General features: G+C 47.2%; 1 protein-coding gene and 1 long non-coding RNA gene across 3 annotated transcripts in view; both read right to left on the reverse strand.

The window, feature by feature from the left end:
* LOC133347559 (inactive rhomboid protein 1-like) overlaps window positions 1-5,128 on the reverse strand; it is a 74,743-nt gene extending 69,615 nt beyond the window's left edge. Inside the window, exon 1 of the mRNA XM_061559931.1 lies at window positions 4,892-5,128. The gene's annotated coding sequence lies outside the window, so the exon portion shown is untranslated. The remainder of the gene's footprint in view (window positions 1-4,891) is intronic.
* Window positions 5,129-10,735: 5,607 nt separating this feature from the next.
* The window catches only part of LOC133347560 (uncharacterized), a 43,734-nt gene continuing 29,378 nt past the window's right edge, over window positions 10,736-25,091 (reverse strand). Inside the window, exons 2-4 of one of the 2 annotated variants that reach the window (XR_009755732.1) lie at window positions 17,738-17,773; window positions 16,284-16,335; window positions 10,736-12,155 (exon numbers count right to left, since the gene is read on the reverse strand). This is a non-coding gene — a long non-coding RNA (uncharacterized LOC133347560). The remainder of the gene's footprint in view (window positions 12,156-16,283; window positions 16,336-17,737; window positions 17,774-25,091) is intronic. The other variant, XR_009755731.1, reaches the window with a different exon arrangement.

Raw genomic sequence — 25,091 nt, forward strand, 5'->3', positions numbered from 1 at the left:
TCGAGTCCACACCTCAGAGGTGGGACAAAGTCATTGTTATGCAAGTCCAAGTCGAGTCTCAAGTCATCAAATTCATGACTCGAGTCTGACTCGAGTCCAAGTCACATGACTCGAGTCCACACCTCTGGTGGCCGGAAATCGAACTCAGCTCGATGGGGTTCAGAGTAAAAGTTCGATGTTGGTTCCTCGACAAATAATTGAGCAATGCTGCGTTGGCGGTGGCGCACAATTATCAACAACAACAACAAGAAACTCTAACACACTCATCGGCCACACTCGCCCCCTTAAAAGAAACGAACATACAATCGGAGACGTTTTGGGCCAAGTGTTTGAACCTACTTGACAGCATGCACGCGCAGCACCAAAGGTAACACATTCGCAGATATGTACATCAGATATGAAAACTATTGATAACAAAGACGGAAGCTACGTGACAAGACACATTCTTTTGACAGTCGCGAACTCGAGGATGGATTGTCACTGCATTGCCCGTTTCCCTTCGTAAGCGTCACAATGAATCGACACGAAAGGGGCCCTTTCAGACGCGCTCCGCTGCTGTACCACCACAGACCCGTCGCTCTCTGTGCCTTGACGAACCGTTATTTTGGCTGTCAAAACTACGGTTAGTAGCAGTAAAAATAATTTACACTCTTGATTTGAGGCTTTCGTGACTGCAGGAATCCATACTCTTTGGTTCTTTCGGTAAAGTCACGTAGGTAGAAAAAATTAAAAAATAAAAATAATAAAAAATATTATTTTAAATTTTATTTTAAAGTCACGTAGGTAGAAAAAAAAATAAAGATAATTTATTTATTTATTTTTCTACCTAACTGACTATAATATTTTTTATTATTTTTTATTTAATTTTTCTACCTACGTGACTTTACCGAAAGAACCAAAGAGTAATAATGAACACTTATAAAGCGCGTTTCACCCAGACACTGCAAGGCGCCGCACAGAGGCTTCGTTGACCAGAGTTCCTCTTTAAAAAAAAAATGCATAGTTGCCCTCGTGACCTTCGGGCCCGAATCGCCGACCTCTCCCCCTTAAATCAGCGTAAAGCGTCCACATAAACGACGCCGCCGCAGTCGTAAAAAGCCGAAACGCAACGTTCTGCGTAACACTCGGTACCACCTTGCCAATGGAGACATCGCACTGAATGCACCGGATCTCGTGAGATCCCAAAAGCCAAGGATGTTTAAGGTTTTTTTTAGTTTTTAACTTAGATTGGAGACTGACTGTCTGGGCAATACCGGGTGTTGTCGGCTTTGGTCTGCACAAATGGCTAGGGGATGGCAGTACTCCCCTTTCGTGTTTAGTCGCTTTTCTCTGGGCACTCCGGTTTCCTCAGAGATGATGATGCCACACACTCGTGAGTGAGATTGGTCAAAACCATCCCCAATGCAGGACCCTACTTGAGAAGAAAACAAAGTCTTGAGAATGAGTGAGGATGTCCGGAGTAAATAACAAAAATGTTCCCGAGTAAACTCTCCACGTTTAAAAATGTCAGTGACTTCCGTTCTCAGAATGCATGTTGGGCAGGTCATTCCCTCCCTTGACACCCACTGTTTACGTCCCATAACATTTATCACCTCCCCATAGGGATGATGGGCTGAGTCGAGCATCGCCTGCAATTTGAGACTTCCTTGGCTAAATAAATTGCATTATGGCCACGAAGAGATATCAACAGTGATTGTGAATAAAGAAAGCTGAATTTCCACTATTGACTCACTTTCCCGTAACAATGCTGAGCACGTACATGTACATATGTACGGCACTTTTATCTATCACCTGCTGGATGGAGGTCACTGCACACCATCCACATAATGGAGATTATAACAACCTCTCCTATAGCATGCTGTTACCCTTCTTCCAGCACAATCCGGCCTCAAGCCCGCTTCGCTTGCAAGATCCGTTCGAGACCGGGTGCGCATTCCGAGTCGATTTGGTCATAGGCGATGCCGAATGTGGGCGGTGGGCACTGCAAAGTCATATTCTGCACGATCCGCTGTGCGCACACAGAGAGAACGGGCTTTCACACTCCTCCACAACCTTGGATTAGGACACACATGACCGCACCTAAACACAGGAGCCACGCTGCCAAGAGCACCACACCCTTGGCCCTGAGATGTGAGCGTGGCTCTCCCCACTCACCCCACCCGCCACAGCGTGGCCCTGAGTGAGGGGTGGGGTGGGGTTGGAGAGGCATGGCCTTGCAGGTGAACCTGCTGCTTCATCCTGAGCTGAGAGGGCCGCGGCATTCCTCGCGCGTTTGAGCCGTCGCAAGAGAACTTCTGGCGATCCGCGTGCGCTCGCGGTGCGCAGAGGGCTCCGTCGTGTTTTACCTCTCGGTTCAGAAGCAACGGACCCCAGCTCGCTCGCGTTGTCTGCATACCACGTGCGACGACTACTGACTGCTACTGTACTACGCCGATTTGAACTCGGGGAAGCCTCGCTAAGTCTCGAGAAATCGTTTGTGCAGGACGGCCCTGCTGCCAGATAGCAATCGCTGGTGATTTGCGGTGGCATCAACGACTTTGAGCACGTGATGACATCTTGATCCTGCTTCTTTGGGTTGTGACGTTTGGCGGTTGGCCAGCCTTGGTTCCAGCACGCCTGACTGCTGATGAGACACATCTGGTCGAGTTTGCTTGCAATGAATAAATGCTGCTGATATTATGCGATCCCAGAAGGCCGTGTGACTGAAAGGATGTGTAAAAAAATGTATGCGGAGAGATGAATTACGTAAAGGAGACGTATTGCCTGCATGTGTATTTTGTTCACTGCGACGTTTGGCTAATTCCATAAACTAGGATTTTGCTTTTGGGAGTGAAATCATCACATGGAGGTAAGATGTAAAGGTGTGCACAGATGCATTTAACAATCCACAGCTGTCTTGTCATCTATAAAACAACTATAAACTATTTTTATTTTAGCAGGTAAGGCCCACTGAACTATACAGCTCTTTTCAGAAGCGACATGGCCACAAATGATAGCTAAACGAAGTGGCTTATCATGTGTACATTTATAGCAGACAAATTGATTCTAAATGTGGAGGGAAAACCGTAAACCCCGGAAAAAATCCACACGACCACAGGGAGAGAAGACATGCAATCTCCAAATATACAGCAGGCGTCAGGGTCGAGGATCGAACTCCCGACCTTCCTGCACACCAGGTGAGGTAGTTAACATCTCGCCACCGTGGCACCCCCATCTCTCGGGACACCTCGCGGCACAAGTGCACGGCACCCGGTGGTGGGCGAGATCGGGCAAAGGTGCGGTGGGAGCTGGAGCGTGGATTGATGGGAGAGACGCGGAGCGGGTTCGGTGTGCATATGAGCAAAATTAAGCTTAACGTTAAGCACCGAGATAAGCCTTTTCTCATGAGCATTCAATCCTCAAAGGGGGTTGAGGGGGGGGCTTAACTTATCAGCACTGTTTGTGTTTAGGAATGCATTGTTTTAGTCCCTTTGTGATCATTATCACATTCATCGTTTTACTTGTTTAGAAACGTTTAAGCCCGAAAGGTGCAGTTTTCGGAGGCAAAGTCAATCTTCATAAACCACTTCCAAAAAGTTAGTTTTTTTAAGTTCCCGAGACCCCTTTCGCTCATTGTCCCTGTTTCCTGGGCTCACATCCTGAAAATCCTTTAAAAATATTCTCAAAAATAGCACCGCCGCATTGTGAAATTCACACAAATTAAAAATACCCCCCCCCCTCCTCCTGCCTCCTTCCAGAAAAAAAAATGTACGTAAACATCGTGTATAAGACAAGGACAATATTCTTGGGTCTTTACCGAAAGACCAAAGCATATTAACTCCTGCAGTCACGAAAGATTTAAGTCAAGATTTACACCAACAATATTATACTCATGCTCACCGGCAGATACTCGTACACACACTGGCAAATGCTGGGTAGTAAACAGATTTATTCGTGCAATCCTTGCTCGTTTTTGCATCGAGTATTTTAGGCGCTATATGTATCTGCACACATCGTAAATGCATTAATTAATTATTTAATCCGGTGAGCTCCCAAGAGACCGGGCAACAGTCGTCCGAATTGACAAGAGTGGAACCCGGCTCACCGAAAACGACAAAAAAGGCTAATCAAAATGTGGCAACGGCAAATGAAACAAATAGAAATCAGCACAAAAACAACTGCGTCGCGTGAGAGAACGTGTAGCGAAGCTTCAGTTTATTCAGTTCGGTATTGTAGGTTCTCGTTCTAAAACCGTCACGAACAGCGCGGTCAATGCTTAGTTTACCAAACTGTGAACAAGTAACTCTTTGGACTCTTCTGATAAAAAAAAGGTGGTAAACATACTTGTGTCTGTTAATACAAGTTAGTTTCATTCCACATTAACAGTGCAATCGTTATTTTCCCTTCCAAGACTCATGCTCACCGGCAGATTTCGTTTAAGCATTAAAGACCACTGGACCGGTGACGACCTTCGTGGTCCTCATCAGCTGTCACGTCTGCGTGGCGTTCACATTCAGGCGAGGGAGTGAACTGACTTTGCGACACGCATTGAGCAAGGCACATGGAGACGTCACAACAAACCGGTGGCTGTGTTTGAACGAGATAGCTACTCAAATAGATTGTGCACACAGCACTGCCCAAGTGCGAACGCAGTGGAATGGCATTCTGCTGTCGATCATTCACATTCTTCTCATAGACATGTAATATTAAAACAATTCTCGTATGCATGCAGTGCCAAGCAATCACTATTTGGAAACTTTTTTTTAAAAAACTAACATTTTTTATGGACCTATCATAAACACACGTCACTCGAGCGCATACTCGTGATTTATAACATCGCAGCCAAGCAGACGACATGCAGCAGTACCGTGCACACACACACACTCACACACGTAGAGTTGCTGCAGGTTACCGGCAGAGTTGAGCGGACTTGTATTCCAGGAGGAAGCCACAAGCACTAGTGTGAGTTGAAGCCTTGGCTTCCAAGCTACCGTGACGAAAAGAAAATCTGGCTTCTGATGTAGTTCCTCACTCAGCTGCTTCTTTTGCGCTCTCCCCTCTCTCTCTCTCGCTCCGCGTGTGTCTCTCTCGCCCCTCCGCAACAGTCGTGTGAAAACTCCCAGCAGAAACACACACAAGCGTGCGAGTTGCATAAGTCTCTGCTGACCCGCCCTGCCCCCCCTCCCACCTCCCACACACCAAGCACACGCCCATCGAGGGCTGCACGTTGCGTCCCAGATTGGCCGAGAGGCAAAGCCGACGAAGTGAACCGAGGTTGAGTCTCCCCTCCCTCGGCACACAGCTGTCAGTCCATCAGTCTCTGCGCGCGGGCGGGCGGGCTGGGTGGGGGGTGGGGGGGGCCCTGGGCTCGCCGATTGATCCACGGCAAGGCCACGAGTTGAAAACGCCCCGACATTCTTTGGTTCTTTCGGTAAAGTCACGTAAAAAGAAAAAATAATAAATTAAAAAAAAATTCTTTATACGTGACTTTACCGAAAGAACCAAAGAATAATTCCTGCAGTCACGAAAGCTCCAAAGTTAAGAACGCCCCGACAGTAGCACGGCGCGGACGGCGCTGGGACACTTTGCAGTCTCGGCTCTTGGACGGTCACCTATTGAACCATTTCAATAATAATAATGATATCTTCTTCCGTGGAGGAAGGAGGAGGGGGGGTTTCCCCAATCATGCCCGGCCCCTGTTCTTTTTTTCTCGGCTTTAAATCAGTGACGGCAGTGGATGTTATTGGGTTGCGATTGTTACTCATACGCGAGCATGACTAAGAACTCCGGTGGATTACTGCGCTGTTTGTTTTATTGCTGTGGCGGATGTACTGCGTAGTTCTCCGATTCGTTTTCGATTTGCGCCGCGCTTAGTTCAGCCCCGGGATGTCCGACGTTTTGGTCCGCGTGCTAGGAGCTTCTTCAGAAACAGAATGTTCCCGAACGTTTCCCGCACGTCCTGTGAGCTTTTTCAGACACGAAGTGCTCCTGAATGTTCCCGAAGAAACGCCCAGGACGTGGAGCGAAACGTCGGACATCATGCCGATGGATATACGGTGCAATTCAAGAGCACGTGGGAGAGATGAACAGCAGTGCTTAGCACTTGCCTGTCTGTGTCTTTGCACACAGTCGAGGTGTCAACAGAGACACGTCTCGCTCCTTTGATCCCCATGTCAACCTCCAAGTGAACTTAGTCGTCCAGGGCAAAACGTTGGGAGGTACTCGGGAGGCCACAACATTTGACGCGTACTGTATTCCACAGCAAGCACAGCTGCCCTCAACAATCGTACACACGCTGCCAATTGGGCACCAAGTGAAGAAAGACCAGCGCTGCAACGGCTCTTGACCGAGCAGTTTTTGATCCAGCTGAAACGTCAAACGTCAACGCGTCTCTCTGCTCGAACGAGTGCTCATCTCTGTAGTTTCCGAGCCAGTGGTGGAAATTGTTACTCGTTCCATTGGCGGCAGAGGGATGATGGCCTTCGTCGACGCAGCTCCGAATATCATAAATCTGGCAAGTGACAATAAAACACGAAATTAAATGTGTCAAGGGGCCACCTTGGCCGGTGTTGCTGATGCCAGCGCATCTTGCCACTGCATCCTCCTGAGACATTCCACGCGGTCGGCTGCAGTGTCCAAGGTTTTGTTTCCCCGCAATCTCACGATCGCCACGGTCTCATGGCTCGGGGCCATCTGCTTGGTCACCAAGTTCTGGGTGCACTCCATTGCCTGTCCTCGGTGACCTGTCCTCCAACATCACTCGTGGACTAGAGCAGCAAATACGTTGTTAAAGATGCTTCAACTCAATTAAAAGGGAGAGAGAATGTAAGCATGTGTGCAAGAACTGAAACAAAACAGATCCAGTTGCGTTTAGATGTTGTATACATGCAAATGTTATGTTGTTGTACGGACGAGATAACTTTTACCAATGACAGAATTATCGATCAAGAGACACTTCCGATGTCATGATCATCATTGGCTATGATCTACCCGGCTGGGTCGGCACTGTCACACAGAGCAATCGATTTGTGATCGTAAGCATGCAAGTTTGAATGTCGTGATTTAATTTAGTTGAAACGTCGTGATTTAATATAGTTGTTTTCATTTATTTTATTTTATTGATTGTTTGACCTACGTGACTTTACCGATAAAACCAAAGAGTAAGTTTGAATGGTCAACCCACTCCATCATCCTCCCAGGGTCGATAAAATTGCTATCACTTTGCGAAAACGTCCACCATGGCCATCGTGCACGGGGGAACTGACCTCCTGCGATGAAATGTGAAATTTCCACTGCCATCTTAGGGCCACCAATGTGAGATGCGCCACTCCAATGCTCGTTTGTACACGGAAGAGACTCTTTGGCTACCGAGGTGTGATGAGCTCATTGACATTCGAATTAAGAACATGTGCTGGCTGGGTCAGAGGAGGAGATGTGGGGCCATAAAGATGGGGATCTATCTCGAACTACGCTAAACACTGCAGAAGACAAATTTATTATTCTCAAGACGCAACAAAATAAAATAAAAGTTCCAATTTGTTCCGTAGAGCTGGGCAGATGCAGTTCGTCATAGGGGCGGCGGAAAGAAGGAAGGTGACGAGCCTAGACTTTTATTTTGTGTGTTTAGTTTGTTCTCCTTTGCCCGCACCTCCAGTTAACACGGTTGGCTACGTCGATTGGCTACGTGAGGTGCGAAAGAAGTTTCACATAAAACAAAGTTTGTTTTATTCAACCGAGCAAGACCCACTGAGCTGTATAGATCGTTTTTCGGTAAGCGAGCTGGCCACACAAATGATAGCACAACGAAGTTTCGTACCATCATGTGGACATTTAAAGCAGTCAAAAACTCTAAACGCATATATAAATGTGGAGGGGAAAACCCAACGTATATACAACATTCCTAACACGGATGGGCTCAGGGAAAGGAATTCCTGATTATGGGGGTAGCAGACGAGAATGAGTGACCTCCCACTGAACGACAGAAGGCCTTGGTGGCTATCTGGAGGGGAGAGTGAGTGGAGGGGAGTCGAGTGAGATGAGCAAGGCGAGAGGTAGGGAAGGGTGTAGTGCAGAGTGTATCTTAAAGACACAATTCAGGCACTTTCTTGAGCTGAAACTGCAACTGAATAGACAGCGACAAGCCCGCTCAACTAAATCCGTCAGGCACAAATGGCAGCAGCAAGCATTCATTGCTATACTTTACCGATGAGCCCTAACACCGATGAAACCAGTAGGGTATATATTGTTGCATGTCCGCTTCCTTAATTAAATAAAACATCACAATCTCAGGTCTTCTGAGCTCAGCTGTGGCCATCGCAAAGCTGCGTGCATGAAATGTGCGCAAGAGTTGTGATGTCATCTTAGTACGCGCAGCGCGCTGGGATTCCCTTTGACACCTTGCCCGTTCATCGACACCTTGCCGCGTGTATGTATTACTAGCTTCGCCTGGGACTTGGATTCACCACGCCCGGCCGCCTTTGTCTCCCCAGTGGCGATGTTCACACACCACACCAGTTACTCGTTTGAGGCTGAGTCGACCTGGGGGAGGGCCCAGGACTGGTTAAAATAATAAACTTGGGTGGCCGGGTTCGTAGCGCAGCGCGCTCACCACTACACTACAATGCGTTACGCTTCCACATGCGCAGGTCACATGACAGATTTGACGTCACAGCTCACTTGCCGTGCAAAAAAATATCTGCATTATTGAGCTCCCCCCCCCCCCAAAAGTGTATTTGTATAATTTTTGCATGGTGTACAATCTGGAAAGTACCCACATGGCAAATTTCAAGTTTGTTGCATGTCGTGAAGAACAAATGAAATGCCCTCCGTGGGTGGGCAGGAGCAGGTGATTGTGGGACAATTTACTCATCTCATTAAAACGTCCACCAATTGCGGAGTTAATATTAACGGGCAGCGACAAACGGCCAGTCGTGCTGACTCAGGATTCCAAACACAGTGGACATTCATTTACATAAATACTTCTACAGCTGAGTCACAACGACGGCTACAACCGCAGCTGGGTTTTTTTGTTCTTTCTGAAATAAGAACAATCTGTCGGGGAATTACTTTTCCGGGAAAAATTCATCAACAGACGCAAAGCACCACCGCCCCGCCCGCTGGGCAGTGAACAACGTAAGTTATAAAGACTGGCTTTAGTCAAAAAAACAATAACTACGTAGCACCGCAGAGCACTTGATTCAAATGCGCAAACTACTAAATTAACCCACCTGACCTGAGGCATGTTCTCACTCACACTGCAGCGCAACCTTCGATATCTCACTGAAAGCAGCAACTTGGATCTTCCCATGAGCTCTAAAAGAGTCTTCGTACTACTTAGGGACACAATTTGTTTTATACAGTAGTACTTTGCCGTAATTAATGTTTTGCTTTCTAATATATACGTGTAGAGTCAATGTTTCTCCCTGCTCAAGCGAGCAATGGTGGAGCACTCAACTCTGCTGCTGGCACTGAATCAGGGGGAACGAATTCCACATTACTCTGGCAGAGACCAGTTTGTCCGTGCGATGACAACGTGCGGCATCCCACAAAGTGTTACTGTACTCATTTTTATCGACCCCCAGAGGGATGATAGCCAGCGAACCGACTCCCAACAGGAAGTCTAACTCATACCCATCAGACCCACAGTCCAGCTCTCACACCACATTGCCACCTCGTGGGATATTAAAAAGCATTATTTTATTTATTACATGACTGTATCGGGTGGAGCATCGGCACAGTTTGGTTCGCATATGTCACTGTGTTCCCAGCCACCTGTGTTCAATCGCTGGAGCTTGCCTGGCGTCAGTGCCAAGCTATATCTCAACTGACCCTAGCATCATCTCTCTTTTAGAGGTGGCACAGATATTCATTTTGCGATATGCGCAATCAACTCCGGAACGGCATCCTGTTCGTGAGCAAATGATTCACGACACCCCCCCCCCCCCCCGATGCGTCTCGTCCCTGCCACCCCTTTCATTTGTGCTGGGCGCAACGCCGAAGCGCCTCTGATGGAATGCGGTGTCCAATGCGCGAGTGCTCGATCGGCCAAGGGTTTTAGCGCGGAGATAGAAAAATAACAAATAAAATAAACAATTGCAGTGATTCACAACGCATCGACTCATCGTCTTGTCCGGTTAATAACAAACAAACATAAAGCTGTGCCGTGTTTGTTGAAATTCTTGCACGGTCAACGATCCTGATGCATTATGTCCCCCCCACCCCCCCGCGTCCAGCGTGTCTCACCTCGGACGGACGCAGGAAGTTTGTGTCGCTGTGACGCGTTCGGTTTTAATGCTCAATCGAAGCGGGGGCCCTCTCAATTGTATGTTGTTTTTTTAACAAGAGAGCCACGCAGGATGGCTATGGGTGTTTATCCGGCTACTCTAAGGACGTTTTGATAAGTTGCTTTTAGAATAGGGGTTCCCCTTTTATCTGGCAACAAAACAGGTCTTAAGTTATTAAAACACCAAACTAAAACCCTTTACAAAGAATCATGTCTGCATTAACCACAATGCTTGTCGTCAGAATGCAAAAAAAAACACTGATAATATATGCATTGTCTTTGAAACTGATTGGTCCACACCAGAGACAGCTTTCTTTTGAGCCTCGTCTCAAACGGTGTTAGACCAGAGGACGCGTTCGGTTGTAATGCTTTTGGCGTCCTCTGGTCTAACACCGTCGCGACTTTGTAAAATAAAATTTGAAAAACACGTTTTAATTTCTGCACATCACAACTTGCACTCAAGAGCTTCCGTTTCATATATTTCATTTGTAGATACTGTGTTTTACAAATAAGATTTGGATACTGATATATATATACGATGCCTCACTGGATAAATAAACCACATGGCTGTGGGAGAAAACTTCAAGTGCAAAAATATCACGGAAACGTGCGCAACAGAAAATGAAGTCTTTGTTCACAGAACTTGTGACATTTCCGTCAATTTAGGCATGCACCATGAGCCGTTTGTTCACAATGTCGGAAACGCCACAATGATTGGGCAGGGGGGGCGGGGAAGAGAGCAGCGAGGCACTCGCACGACGCGCTGGTTACATCCCGTAAACGTGGAGTGACCGAATGGGCAGGATCGGGTTAAAAAAAAACTCCCGCAGAGAACTCGCCATCTGTTCTGTCAAGGTTTACTGCTTTGAACAACGTGGGACAGAAGAGTGAAAGTGTGTGACCTTTTTCGCAACAGCAGGGGGGAAAAAAAGACAAAATTATTTCGGTGAATCCGTGCCTTCGTATTTTCTCATAAAAAACAATGATGTTGTGGCACTGTGGTCAGAGCATCTGACGACTTACAATCAGAGAGCTCTGGGATGTGGCGGGGGAGGAGAGGAGGGGGGGGGTCGGCTCAGCCCAGCATCACTCCACGGTCGATATATTAGAGCACCAATTTGTATTCGATCAGTGGCGTCTGCCGCATCCACGTGAGCAAAGCTCGTCACCAACGGCGAGGTGCGTCGTCGAACAGCGACGGTCAGGGAGAGTTCGCCTCTTCGGACCACGTTGCCCCGGGTCGGATGCCCTCGGCCGATCGCCCCAGAGCACCTGGCACCACCATCCCCCCCGCACTACCGCGCTGCTGGAGCCGACTCCGGTGAGGGGGGGGGGGGGTGCGGACCTCAGTCGAGGTGGGTCCGCTGTTGAGGGCCCACGTCAAACACCTGGACTTGTGCTCAGCGTGGACCGCTACTCTCCGGGGGAGCGAAGGCGGCCGACGATGGAGGGGAAATTTGTTAGCAAAGCGAGCGGTTGTCGGGTCGTGCCGCGGCGCTGTTCGGCGCGACGTTCGCCGCTTCACTCCGCGCGCTGGGAGGCTCCTTCGAGAACCGAATTAATTTCGATGTACCGCGAAAACTCACGCAGTGGCGGTTGTCGTCCGCGGCGACGAGAAACTTTTCTCGGCTCGTGGAATGTGGGGTTTTTCGATCCGTGGCTTTCGGGCAACCGGTGGAGATAAGCATCGGCCCCCGTTGCCCGTTGCCCGTTGCTCGTTTGGGCAGGGAGACTCTTTGGATTTGAATACGATTGCGGAATGCAAAATGTTCGTTGGCTCCATGATGGAAGGGCAGTAGAACGGTCGATCACTTGGTTTGATGTCGGGTGACCGAGATGCTCCGAGGATGGTGGGGGACGCTGGTGTTTTCTGTGCATTTGTAGTTCCCAAGATCTGGCAAACAAAACAAAAACGCATTTCCAAGTGTGTCAGCGGTCTATGTACATGTGTTATTATAGAGGATTATGGGGTGATGATGTTGACGCTCAGTACAGTGGTCATTATTTAGTGAGCTCACACATCCCCGCCGTGTGAACTCTGGCGAACGTGGGATGTGATTATTATAATTAACATTTGAGCAAATACAGCCCTAGTAAATGGTACGTTTCACTGGGGCAAACAAAAAGGAGTTTTTTTTTTACATTTTGATCTTTTTTTACGGCAAACATTTAGTAACGGCATGACTCCTTGTCTGATTCACTTTCTAAAATATATTGGTATTTGGCAATGTAGGCTTGAAATCTCATTGAGCGATGATGGAAATACTGTTCTTTGTAGACCTCAAACAAGAGTGTGTGGTTAATTAAAACCACTAGGACCATCGCTAACCACCTTGATGAGAGTGTACAAAACATATAATAGAATGGGCTCCCCTCCACCCCAACAGTAACTCTGTTCGGCCGTGGGCTGTTGCCACCGAAACTAACTGGGTAACTGGTTGCACGGGATTTTCCATGTAACAAATAAGAATTGAATTAAATGGAAACTGGTGAAAGAAGTTCGGAATCGAGATACGATAAATAGCGACACCGAATATTTTGGTCTAACGGATACGGAAGACGGACACGGTTAATTTAAAATTGCTCTAACGTTGACATTTGTGCTGATATTAATGTAATTATTTTGTATAGTGAGAATAGCATGAACGTGACAGCTGTCTTACGTTCCGTTGGTCAAAGTGCAAAAAAACACTGATAATATATGCATTGTCCTTGAAACTGATTGGTCCACACCAGAGACAGCTTTCTTTTGAGCCTCGTCTCAAACTGGTGTTAGACCAGAGGACGCGTTCTACGAGTGTGAGTAAAAGTCAAAATGCCCCCGTCTCAAATGTACTATGGGGATAGCGGTCACCTCCATTGGCTCCATGTGACACGTGAAACGCACACAAAAGTTACCCCTGAAATATATACAAAAGAAATATTCAAATAACCAGACTACATTACTATGAAACTTCAGGTGCAAGCTTTATCGCAAGGAAGGTGCCCTTGATTCATTTTGATCGCCCTTCACATGTCTGGAGGTCAAACCAAATACGGCCCCATTTCCATTGGAACCAACACATCATTGGTGTCCTATTTGCAAGCTTGTCACCGCATCATCAGTTTGCTTTCATCAATTTATCCATTAAACCCTGCACACAATGACCCAACAATAGGTCCAGGATGTGGACTACTCTGAACAATATTCACTGAATGTCACTGGTGAAAATCCCACGTTGTTATGCTGTAACCACCATCACTGCGTGCGTCCATACCGATACAATTAATTGATCGTCGATTAAATCAATTCTTGTGTACACGATCAGTTGAATAGTGCATCACACGTAAAAGTAACAACTTTCCTGTGATTCATGCAAATTACACACGTTTGTAATTTTAGACTTACACAATGAGTGAAATGAAACTAGACGGAATGTGAATAAATGAACACAGTATGAATGAGACAGAAACATAATTAACTCTTGAATGGAACCGTAAATTTGCAGGGGGGGAGGAGCAGGGTGGGATATTCGTATCAAGTATTGAAAATCAGTGAAGTCATATCTGGTCAATTCAAGTAATTGCACCGATGTCACACTGCATCAAGCTGTAATTAAAACATAATTAAAGGATTGAAATGTCTAAAATTTATGTTTTAAAATGGCCACGGAGTAACAAAACTTTAATGCACCGGGAATGTCCTTCCAAAGGCAGCAGGGCATTAAAATAAAAAAATTCTACCCAAACATTTGAGCAAATGGAAGGCGGCATTATGCACTGCTGGTAGTAAATCTAGCACAGTGTTGTGCTTACTCAAAGTTTTAGTGGGGTTTCGGTGCGCAAGTGTGCAGCGGTCAAGTAATTTCTAAACTAAAACTAGAAACTATTTTACCCGGTAAGGCCCACTGAAGCTTTGATAGCCATTTTTTTAGAACCGACGCCTTCTACAAATGATAGCTCAACAAAGTGACTTATCACGTGGAAATGTATCGCAGCCAAATACTCTAAACGCATGTTTCTAAACGTGGAGAGAAACACCGGAGAACCTGGAGTAAGATCCAAGTGACAGCGAGAAGAGATAAAACATGCAAACTCCAAATATACAGCAGGTGTCAGGGTTGGCATTGAACCCACAACCTCCTGTATACCAGGCGAGGGAGTTGACATCTCGCCACCACAGTGCCCATTTATATATTTTGGCAAGCACGTCTGGCAGATTTAACAACAATAATACGAGTGACCGATGATAATAATTTACATTTTTAAGGGCCATTTCATCCGTAGATCTCAACGAGCCATGTATGGAAAGCAGAAAAATAAACAGAACCAGGGTAAATGGCCAAAACTCGGTATTTTTTTATTTAAAGAGTTTAGTTCCCAAGACAGACTTAAACAGCTCTAACAATTCCCGATCGTCTTATTACCAAATGCAAAGCGTTCCAACCCTTGGGAGCTGAACTGGCAAAATCACAATCACCCCCAAGAACAGAACCTTGACCTCCGAGTAAGGAAGAAGGCGATCCCAATTCCCCAGGGTCCTCGCTGGAGTGCAACACTTGGATCAGTTCCTGCAAATATTGTGGGGCTAACCCGTTGATTGTCCTTTCTATTCTCTCACCAAGGCTCAATACTACTGTATATCCAAGGATGGTTCGGTAATGGGACATTTTCCTTGATTATTTTGCATGGGGAAAGAAAATGTTTCCCCACCCTGTGTCAGGTCGTGTATGTTCCCCTAAAATAATTGTTCCACCACCAACGGATATTAATTTCCCCTAGAAACCGATATCCATTAACATGGTTTCTCGTTCTAACACATACACATTTCGTTGGGAGAGGGGGGGGGCACATAGTAATTCACTAAATAAATATTATGGGGAATTATTTTGTGTTTACACTTGAGAAGATGGCCACATACCACCTGTCTTTATCAACTCCCAAACGTGAACACAGGCAGCTTAGTAACCGTCTTGCTGTACTGCCACCTCCTGTACGTATGTGCGCATGTTGAACTTCTTTCGCAACATACGTAGCCAACCATGCTAATCGGGGGTGCGGGGTAAGGACAATCAATTAAACACAAAAAAGCAGTTCTAAAGAAATTAGTTTGTCAATCTAGATGATGTTTGAAAAGTGCCACACAGCTCCCAATGGCTTCATAATATCGGAAGGAAGAGCGTTCCAGACGGACCTGAAAGCGCGCGATGCAGTCAGTAGCCGTCTTCGTTCGATGGTGAGCCCAAAGCCGCCATGAAGTCTGCACAGGTCTCCCAATGCCCGCGTGCTAAGCTTCGGATTAAAGGCGTTCACCACCACCACCACGCCCGGCGTGCATGTTGGCTCTAAGTCATGTCCAAAATCTAGAAATGCTCATCGCAAACTCGGCTTTTACCGCTTTTACCGTGCGTGACTTCACGTGGCTCCCACAATTTATCAGCAGGGTCCTGCATTGGGGCTTGTGTTGTTGTTCTTGTTACCTTAAGACGTTTTCAGCCATTTAATAACGAGTGTTCATTATATACGTGGGAGGAAACCAGAGAACCCACGCGCGCGTGAGGGAGCAACACTCATCCCCGTACAGATGGAACCCGATAGCGATCAGTCCCACATGCTGTACCGCCTTCTCCTGGCGAGCCAGGATATGGCACCTCTTCGACGCCCACGCGAGAGGGAGTTTCACATCGTCCGTGTGCGACCCACCAATCCCTCGCTGCCTCCACAGCGGCGGATCACTGTATGGCTGTAAAGGCAACAGAGACGTGCGTACACGTGCGTACACGTGGGTACACGTGCGTACACGTGCGTACACGTGCGCTTGTGTGTGTGTGTGTGTACCAGCCCGGCTGGGCTCAGCAGAGTCCCTTTAGTTTCCCTGCCTACACGGTGCTGGGATACCGTCAGGAAATTTTTCATGTTTCACCGAAGCGAGCGGAGGCTTTCGCTTGCGCTCGGACACTGCAGCACGGCCGAGTTTAACAACGTCTGCCGTTTGGTGCTGGTGAATGCTTCGGAATGTGCGGCGTCACAGAGGCGGGCGTACACTTAACCGGGCTTTATGCGGCTCCCAACAACACGCTTTTGTTTTGTTGAGCCTAGAGGAAACACATTTGGATAGAAAAAAAAATAGAAAATCATGGCAAGTTTTACGTCTTTGTAATTGTGAAACAGAAGGCATTTGTGTTGGGTACATATGTTTATGTATATTTTTATGGCAAGTGTGGCCCGAATCCGAGCCGTGTCTGTACATGCAGACAGCCAGAATAACAGGTTTTAAATTCACTTCAGTAACTATATAACAGACGTAATCCGTTTACGTTTGCGCACCGGGTAAAAAGACGTGAACTTCATTAGTGCAGAGCCATAGTTCAGGGCACTGTGATAGAAACTTGCGGTGAGAAAGGCTCTATTGGCCACGGCATCGTACGGGAGTCTAAACTCTTTTAAAGAACATCATTATAGGCACTTTAATGTCCCGTGGACCTTGGCAAGCTGTTTGCCAAAGTACTGTACTCGGAAGTGACTTACACTTGGGGCATGCTCATGTTCTGTACGATATCAAATGAAGGCGCTAAAGTTTATGAAGGTATGCAGTGTCCAGTAGTGGGTGCGTGCATATTATTTGAGTGAGGCATTAAAACCGCATCTAGTACGGGCGACTGGACTCATAGTTGGACGGTTACGGGTTCAAATGTTGGGGCTTCACACAGCCAATGACTTCTCTGGGGTGGATGAATTGAGTACCACTTTGTATAAAGTAAAATTTGATCACGTGACGGTGGGGATCTCAACAGTAGTTCTGTAATGTAAACTTCCGCATGTCATTCTCTTATGTGGAGGTATAGGGCTACGCTCTGAGTTCTGGATGTACTTGTTGCTCGTCACAAGATATCGATATCACAATTGCAATACGAGTGAGTAAAGAAGTACAACAACAATGATACATGATCACCGTCTGGATGAAGGATTCCCCAAGTAAATATTACCAACTATCGCGGTCTTGCGATGCAACAATCCATCCATCGCCCCGTCTCTGCAGTGGTCGGTCATTTGGTCCGTGTCTGCACTTGTTGCAGTGCCGGATGATCCAAGTAGCACAAGTAGCTACAAATGCTACGGGCCCCCGCACTTTCTAGGGCCCCGCGCTAAATGCTTTCAAGCTATCAATTCCGGTTCAGTGATTCTGCACTTGCTCTGTTACTATAGTACTATACTGCCTTCAACTTTTATGAACGCCTGGGTGTTTACGTTTAGCGATTTGTCGTAGTATCTGGCTGTATAGCAAGTGAAAAAATGCAATAACTTTACTATGCAAGCAAAAAATGTATTTTAATATTTACGTTTTTCTAATTTAGGGCACCTTTAAAACAAATGCTAAAGGCCCCGCACTAGCTTAATACACCGGCCATCATCTCGGCCATCACCTCTACTTGCGACAAATCTTTCTCCCTCAAAATTATAATTACATTTACAGGCATTCCCTTGTTTTGCACGAACCTGCTGTCCGCGATTTTGGCTCTCCGCGAATCACATCTGGAAAGAGAGAGAGACAGAGATGAGATAAAGTAATGCGAGATAAAGTAATGCGAGATAAAGCGATGATATAAACTGATGAGATCAAGGTAAATCCATTCATACACTATTACTTCATAGTTTTATCTTCATTTTCATTTATTTGAAGTTTATTATAACCAATTTGATTGTTTTTGTGTTAGGATAATTGTCATGTATTTTTTCATGTATTTAATAACACGTTTACGTATTTTCTAAAAGGTAATTCATTAAAAAAGATAGACCACTATCATTATCCGCGAAATGCGCTATTCACGAACGTATCCGTCGCCGCGAATAGCGAGGGAAACGCTGTAAACGGTGTATCAAGTTGTTGTTGTTGGTACTCCCGTGCATTTGAATTACTACGACCGATTAAGCGCGAACATCCACAACCGAAACCACCAACGTGCTCCCTGCGCTCGGAGGGTGCTCGGAGGGGAGGGTGGTGGAGCAAAGCACTGGGCGACTAAAACGGCGTGGCCCCTTGCGGGGCGGGTGGGGGGGTCGGGACAGGGTGCAGGTGAGGGGGTGGGGGGGTGCAGGTGAGGGAGTGGGGGGGGCACTGACCGTGCCCCAGAGGTCGCAACCGGGTACCCGATACCCGTACCCTACCCGATACCCGGCTACCCGACGGGTACGGGTAGCCGTTTGCGACCCTGGTGCGGCCGGGTACGGGTAGGCCGTGAGTCACTGGTGAGTAACCGTTTGTCACTCATTTCGGGTAGGGAACGGATACCCATTTGCGACCCTGGTGCGGCCGGGTACGGGTAAGGAATCAAAACCCGTTTGCGACCTCTGCCGTGCCCTCAAGCCACGGAGGCTTCCAACCGCCGCTCCCCGCGCTGGCCTCACGCCAGGTGGGTTTTTAGCCGGCACGGATGAATCGTGGCGTCTTCTCTCAGTTGTTCGGCCGTCGCGTCTCGCACCCACCCCCCGCCCCCCCTACTCTCCAGGGTTCGGGCGCTAGAGCCGTCACCTGACAATTGAGAGCTTGATCTGGTCGGGGCCGCATTCGGAATTTGGACAAAGGCCATTGTGAGTGAGGGCTCACTCGCGCGTCCGCTTTTTGGTGTTTGTTCGAGAGGTCAGATAAGGGTTTAAAGCGCTCGGAATCCAGCATTGAAAGTATATCTGGACAGGAATTTGCACAAGATCAACTGTGGGAAGAAGAAAATTTAAATTTGTCCGTGAGAATTTCCAATCGTGATTTTAACTTGAGTACAGTGGATTTATATCAGGTGATGAAATTACATTATGTTTTTGAAAATATTATTATATTATTTATAATATACACTGTGGTCTAGTATATGTGCAATGTATTTGTGCCTTTCCCAAGTATGCTGTTGGGCGAGTTACCTCCGCTGACTGCCAGTCTGTGATTAGTCTCTAAAACCAAACCATCATCCCTTCTAGCCACGTGTCCAGTCCAAGGCCCCCATTACTTTTCTTAACAGTCAACGTGATGTCACTCACTTGCGTGTGTTCTCTAATGACATATTCCTGTTTCTGTCTCTCGGACAGCAATTTCAAGCAAGCGCCTCTCTGTCGAGGAAGCACATGTTTGGCAATGAGCTGTAAAACATTACAGCTTTGCGGGAAAACCTGAAGATAGTAATTATGGGAGTTAAAGTTCACAGGTTGGTCAAGTTTGCGAACACAGTAGGGGGGGGGATTGCTATAGCATGTGGGAAACAACAAAATGGTCCCATGTAATCTTCAAAGGAATCTTAGTTAATGGGGGAGGGGGGGGGTTAGGGACATGGGATGGATTTTGGGAGGCTGCAGAATATTCGTTTAAGAAACGAACACCATGGATGAGGGTAACATCGACAGAGGAAAACATGAGTGGGAATATAACTGCGATGGTTGGGAACATGATGAGATCATGAGACTACATCGAATAAAATGTGCAGACCATGTCAGCTGAGGGTAAGTGGACGCAGAGCGATTAAAGAAGACATGGCAGTGAGAAATTGTCAACAAGGGCATGAGACCATGCGGTGTTACTGTGGGGATGGGCGATGGACAAGCGACTTTGTAGAGAGAGAGTGAGAGAGGATTTAGGAAAGCAGACCCCACCGGGTGGGACGAACATTCAGAAGATGGCCACAGGGCATCCAATAAAGTGGTCTTGGGGAAAGGAAAAAAACCCGAATTGTTTCAGAAACAAGAATGTGTCCGGGAGGATGGCCACCACGGAGATGGAGCGGCGAGATCAATTTGTGTGCACAAGATTGAGATGGATTGTGGCATCGCGGCGCTCCGTGCATAGACAATGGTGAGGTCTTCAGCCGACACCAGTGCCGTAATTAAGCTTGTGTAGCATATGTTATGAAGGGGCCCTAATTAAAAAAAATTAAACCACGTAAATATACATAAGTATTAAAATATTATTAAAACACAATTTTTTTTACTTGCTTAGTAAAATAATTGTATTTTTTCATTTGCTATACAGCCAGATGATACGACAAATCGCTAACCTTAAACACACAGTCGTTCATAAAAGTCGAAGGCAGTATAGTACTATAGTAATAGAGCAAGTGCAGAATCACTGAAACGGAATTGATAGCTTGAAAGCATTTAGCGCGGGGCCCTTGAAAGTGCGGGGTCCGTAGCTACTACATATGTAGCTACTTTTGCTACTATGATAATCCGGCACTGGCCGACAGTGGATAAAAAAGAGATGAAGACGATGCTCCGTGTATATGTGTATGTGTACCTTATTATATCGATCGTGATTTATTTGATGCCTCTGACCAAATCACCCGGAATGCGTCCAGAGCTAAGCAGCGTTGAGCCTGGATACTGCCGGGATGGGCGACCGCCAATACCCAAACATATCTTATAGGACGCGGTGGGTATGTAGCAAGGGAGTGCAACAAAATCATTGTTGTACAGTACTCCTAGTCTCCCAAATCTATGCTCCCCACCTTCACCAACCTGCTCTGACCAGCTGAAGTATGGTCAAATTAACCCCCACGACCCGCAACGGTGTAGAGCGGCCCTCATCCAGCAGTGGGTTGACGAACAGGCTGTACGAAGCAGCGTACGTGGCAAACGCCGTTATCCCCCATATACTTAAAAACAACCTGGCCGTCAGTGGCAATACAATCTTAAACATTTTTGCAAAGTTTAGAAAAAACGAAAGAATCTATTTTTCCAAGGCTTAACATTTTACGGAGCGCGCCTGGTTAACCCGCGTGGCTTGGCGGAGTCAAAGACTTTGTTTCTTGGCGCGCGAGAAGAATCTCGGCATTTGAACGTTCTAATGTCGCTCATTCCTCACGTGCTTCCAATTAGCGCGCTTCTCTCTTGCCGCGTCACGCGTTGCCATTGCCGAATGGGGCACACGCGTGTCAGTCAGTCCGTGCGTGCGTGCGAGCTCACACGGCGGAACAGAACCACGGTGACCGGGTAATGATAGCAACGTGTTGCCGATCTGTGAGATTCTCAGGGTCATTCGTTTTTGTCTTGCTTTAAGTCCTTTCCGGTTTCCTTTTGGAGATGATTGGGGCCCGATTGAGAACTCTCCACCGCCCCCCCCCCCCCTCCTTATGTTTTCGAGATCATTCGATACCGCTCACAGCCATTTGGACAATCTACGTGAATAATTAGTGGCAAATAAACGATGGTCGATAATCATTCGCACGAAGAGAGAGAGCGAGCGAGCGCCACGCGGCAGATGCACGGCCCACACCTCGTGCGCAAAGGAAGAATAAAAATGTGTCCCTGACTCTGAATGGGGATGCACATTTCAAACGACAGTATTAAAACAAAAATACTAAACTATAAAATTTTTATTTTACTTTACCAAGTAAGGCCCGCTGAGCTATATAGCTCTATTTGCGGAAGTGACCTGGCCACAAATGATAGTTCAACAAAGTGGCTTCTTGTCACGTGCAAATGTATAGCAGCCGAACGCTGCAAACGCGTGATGGTGATACTACATTTGGAGGGAAGAACCAGAGGACATGGAGAAAAATCCACGCGACCGCGGAGAGAGAGAGAAACATGCACACTCCAAATGTGCAGGCGTCATGGTCGGGATTGAACCGACGACCTCCTGTACACCAGGCGCGGTAGTTAACATCTCACCACCGCGGTGCCTCAAAACAGTGGACCTCGCCCTGTAATCAATGCCCTCTAAGATCTTTCAACGGAGGAATTTAGCTCAAGTGCACTCGGCTACCGGGACACAAACAACCGGCTCAATAGCTTGGACTCAAATATTTTAATTGCTAATCGACCTCATTTAGCCACACATAAGATAGAGAAGTGCCTAACCTGTACGCATGCATCTATGTCCGGAGAAATTCCTCATAGACCGCTCCAGCAATGTCAGCGAATGAGGAGTCATTTGAAATCAGATTCTCTATAGTTTATGTGAACCAAGTCAAACTTATTAGAAAATATTACCCTGATAATTTGACTATTGACCACGGCACTAGCTAATCCGACCAACATATCGTATACAATAGCCTGACAAATGAAGATATCCCTCCCCGAAGCCCCATTTCAACAATCGTGCAACGGTTAGGCGTGTGCTGCTGAGGCAGTATGTGTTTTTGTGTGCGTCTATGGGGACGGCACTGAATTTCAACAGGCTTTCCCACATGTCCATCTGGTGCTCGGCGAGCTGCATTGGCTTCGAGTTGCCGAACGAAGGCGTTTTAAGGTGGCACTCGTTACACACAGAGTGCTCGCCACAAATTAACGACCATACCTTGCTGATCTAGTCAAGGAAAACAAACCATCGCGCAAACTCTGGTCATCCTCGCAGTGGCTTTTGGCTGCCCACCGAACAAAGACGGTCACTGCATCGCGCGCTTACAGATGCGCTTCTACGGCCGTCTGGAACGCTCTTCCTTTCGATATTAGGAAGCCACTGGAGCTATGCACTTTTAAATCTAAATTGTAAAGTAATTTGTTACCAGCTGCTTTTTGTGCTTAGTTTTTTTGTCCTTCTCCCTCACCTCCGATTGGCACGGTTGGCTACGCACGGGTGCGAAAGAAATTCAACATGCATACAAACTGGTGAGTGGCGATGATTGGTGTCAGAGGTTCGGGTGAGCTCATGACCGGCGATGATTGGTGCCAGGGGAGTTGGTGTCTGACGAGGAGGGTCAGGTGAGTGTCACTTCACCCTGTCCCGTAGGGGTGGCCTGCCCATTGGCACGCTTCTCAGGAGGTTTCTAAGTTTATGATGCGAAGTCATTCCACGCTCGTCAACGGGAGACTTTGTGTGCGTGTCAGCACCGGCAGACCGCGAGGCCCTTTCTGCGTTCTGCAGAAACAGCTGCTCATGTCTTCATCCGCACCATGGCAACGACGGGGAGGCCAACATTTTTGCTCCGTTTAAATGTGTTGAAGTCATGACAAATGTGGGCTGCAGAGTTATTGCAAGCTTTCCATCTCGTACGGCGAGTGTCCGGTGGGTGTAAACAAGACACGGTCTAGCGTCTGTTGGCTGTGTCCGTCTGTACCACGGAACACGACGGGCTCGGGAGGGCGGAGGGGAATTTTCCGTTTGCCCCGTGTCTATGCTTGAGGGTAACATACTCGGGAGCCTTTTTGTTGTTGTTCAATTCGATGTGACCAACATGAAACAACAACGACAAAAAGCTGTAGATAACGCATCGGCAGTGACGTGCACAGCACAAATAGCAACAACGACAAAACGCATCTTTCTTCGTCAATAACACTGCGATAAAAGGGGGGCAGCTATTTTCTTAACAGGTGACATTTCAAGCGATGGCCTTTCTTCTGCGATGAACTGGTATATACTCGTTCCTCTTTTGGTCAGTGTTATTGGCAAACGTGTGCAGCTTACGTTGCAAAAAAAAGCACGGAAAATAACGATAGACAATCTGTCTCATTGTATAAGCAAAGCCATAACTGACTCGGTGTGGGAAGGCATCCAACCATCAGGGGATCGACAAAGACCTTCAAAGTAAAATTTTAGTTAATAAAATTTGGATATTCAAAAGGCAATGCATGTATTTCCGTATGTCACATATCAGCCACCTTCACACTTCCAAAGTCTCAAACTTGTGTCGTAAATCGACACGTCACGAACAGTTGATACGCCGCGATGAAACGATCACGGTTCACCCCACTTGCCCAAGGTGCAACTTGCCCATTCCACGATCTAAGGATGAACACACGGCATTCCGGGTCATGCCCAGACACCCAACGGTCCGTCCACTGCCATTTCGATCGTTGCCTGCTCGCCCTTAAAACGAGGCTGTGTGGCACGAACATCCCCCACCCGGCGATTGCCACGTGACCCCGGCCTGACCTTAGAGGTCGGCAAAACCAAAATACGAGAAGAGGCTATTTTTTTCTTTTCAAAATACGGTAAAGCAGAAAGAACCCCCCCCCCCCTCAACATTTCAAAAGCCGCAATGAACGTGAATGCGAGCCGATCCTTAAATAAATAACGTCACACTTAGTATCCTCAAAAGAGCCTCATTCGGCTCCGGAGCGGCAGGTTGCCGACCCCTGACTTAACCTCACACCAACATCTCAACGGTTACCACACCTGAGTGAAACCTTTACAACCAAAGACGACAACCGTCATTCATAATGCGGTGCGGTAATGCGGTGGGGCAAAACGTTCGCCTCGGCTTCGGGCGGACGTCTGAGTTATCTTCTTTCATCTTTCATACATATGAAAGGCAAAGTTGTGAATGTGTGTGTCTGTTCACAATGTTTAGCGTACTTCCCGACATGCAACAAACTGGAAATTTGCCATGTGGGTACTTTCCAGACTGTACACCATGCAACTTTTTTTTTAAAATACACTTGTTTTTGGAGGGGGGGGGGAGCTCAATAATGCATATATTTTTGGCACGGCAAGTGAGCTGTGACGTCAAATCTGTCACGTGACCCGCGCACGTGGAAGCGTAACGCATTGTAGTGTAGTGGGTAGCGCGCTGCGCTACGATTACGAACCCGGCGACCCCAGTTCGATTCCCGCTCACGGCCACCACCGGTGACGATTATTTTAACCGCTCCTGGACCTCCCCTAGGTCGACTCAGCCTCAAACGAGTAACTGGTGTGGTGTGTGAACATTGCCACTGGGGAGACAAAGGCGGCCGGGCGTGGTTAATCCAAGCGAAGCCGGGTTGTAAAGCGAGTTATATATAAAACAGGCGCAAGACTTACGTGGAAGTTTTGTCCCTGTTAATCAAAATACTTCTCTATGTATGTATGTTGAACTTCTTTCGCACCGATACGTCGCCAGCCGTGCTCACCGGAGGAACCCGGGGGATGGATAATAAGCTAAACTCAAGA

The sequence above is a fragment of the Lethenteron reissneri genome, chromosome 26 (genome assembly GCF_015708825.2).
Source record: "Lethenteron reissneri isolate LAM-NWPU_2019-01 chromosome 26, ASM1570882v1, whole genome shotgun sequence".
NCBI lineage: Eukaryota > Metazoa > Chordata > Hyperoartia > Petromyzontiformes > Petromyzontidae > Lethenteron > Lethenteron reissneri.